Genomic DNA, 2092 nt, shown 5'->3' with positions numbered 1-2092 from the left:
AACGAAAATGAAAATTTGCTTGATAATTCAACTACGCTTGTTGGAGAACAATAAAAACACTACACTCAACAAGCCAGCAATAAAACTCAACTGCCTAACCTATAACCAAAGTCTCCTTTTAATTTGTTTTTTAAAAAAAGCGCTTGACAAACTTGCCCCGCATGCCGAAGTTGCCCCGATCTCCCCTACATGTCTTTCTCATGTAAAGTCTAGAATAAAATATGTTTGTATAAGAAAACTTGCTTTGAGAAAGGTTCATTATCAACATAAGAGATCAATCAATTAACCATTGGTTCTCTGATTAAGAAACAACAGCTTTTTGAGCGACATCCACTTCTACCTCTTTTTTCTCTGTTCCACCAACGTTCTCATTCACTAGTTTCACGCAATTTCACACAAACTGAAATTATTTTTAAAAAGTAAAATGAGTAACTTTTATTAGAATGAGTTGAATAGTTATTTAACTGTGGAACGAAAATTATAAATCCAGCAACTATTTGCTTAACTTTCTTAGTGAAAAATATTTACATTCAAGAAACACGTTAGCAAAGATTCAAATTTTGTATGGCGCCATTCGTTATGAGATTATTTTAAAAATATGTTTTATATTAATTATAATAGATTTTTTTTTAAATTTCGAAACAAATACGTTTAGTTTTGGTAAACTAAAAATTTGTAATAGTAAAAAAAAATTCGTAACTTGAGAGCTTTTTGAGTTTGGCCTCCATCCCCTTAATGTTTTTCCAACTAGTTGCACGATTTCCTGAAAATTTCTAGAAACATTTTTCCTAATACACAAACCTCCCTGCATAATTTTAGAAACTTTTGACAAAAAAGTTATTAACCTTCAAATTTTGGTAAAAAATCACGCTCCTCTACAAATAAGCAGTAACATTTATATATACAGAAAAAAACCCAACTTATTTTTCATTTCTCGACGTATCAAGGTTTCTTCAGTCCAAAAATTTAAAAATGAAAAGCAAGCGATTATGCATTTTAAATGCATATCCACATACTCTTGGTTTGAATACTGTCAGTATCTTGAGACGAAGGAAATCACCTGCGGGAGATAAAATATTCCTGTTAATAACTCAGAAAACAAGACAGACCTTCGTAAGGTGGTGTAATCAGCTATGTGTCATAGACAGATCTTCGAAAATCGGAAACCAAGCACTTTCTTGACAGTGATGTTTTTAAAACATGGAAAAAATATTACTGAATGAACATTTATAGTCAATATTCATATCGGTATCGCGTCTTTTTATGAATAATTTGCAATAAATTTAATTTTTTTTAAAAAACATGCACATTTAATATTCAATAAACAGTTTAAATTTTTTTCGACAAAATTCATTTAATATTTAATGACTACATTACATTAAATTTTCGGTTTTCGGATTTGTATTTCGTATTTCTTAATCTGAAAAAATATCTGTTTAAATTAAAGAATATTTATCAGATTTGACAAAATGTTAATAATTTTAAAATGTTTTGCTGGTATAAAAATGTAGTTTGGAAATGTGTCAACTGATAAAATTGTTATTTTATCAGTAAAACTGTTATTTAACCTTCTTAAGGTAAACAAAATATATTTACAAAGTTTTAATAGTAAGAAAATACTGGCTTTACTGTATCAAAAATGCCATTTCATCATCCTCAACAATATCAATTTATATCATTTCTGATAGTTTCAAATCACATGAAATGGTATAAATTGATATCACTTGATGAAATTACTATTTATAGGAATTAATAAAATTGCTTCAAACGTATACTTCTAAAAATTAACAGTTTATGCCAGTTTATTTTAAGACAGACATAGGAAAATTTTGGCTCTTTTTGAGTTATATGCGGCTCTTGCTGAATGTGGTTTTTATTATTTTTACAATATTATTTCCACAGTTTTGTCAAAATATGTTAATTAAAAAAATTCAATATTTGTTTTATATTATATAATAAAATCGCAGTACAGAACTGCGGTACAGAATAAAAAAGTACTGAACTGCGGCTGTCATGCATTTTGCAAATCCTACATTTCGGCTCCCACTGAACTTTTGCTTGTCCATTTCTGCTATAAGGTATAATGTAATAT

Source organism: Centruroides sculpturatus, unplaced genomic scaffold, assembly GCF_000671375.1.
Source record: "Centruroides sculpturatus isolate CEXI.00-Female unplaced genomic scaffold, Cexi_2.0 scaffold864, whole genome shotgun sequence".
Lineage (NCBI taxonomy): Eukaryota > Metazoa > Arthropoda > Arachnida > Scorpiones > Buthidae > Centruroides > Centruroides sculpturatus.
Note: the sequence above shows the minus strand (reverse complement) of the source record.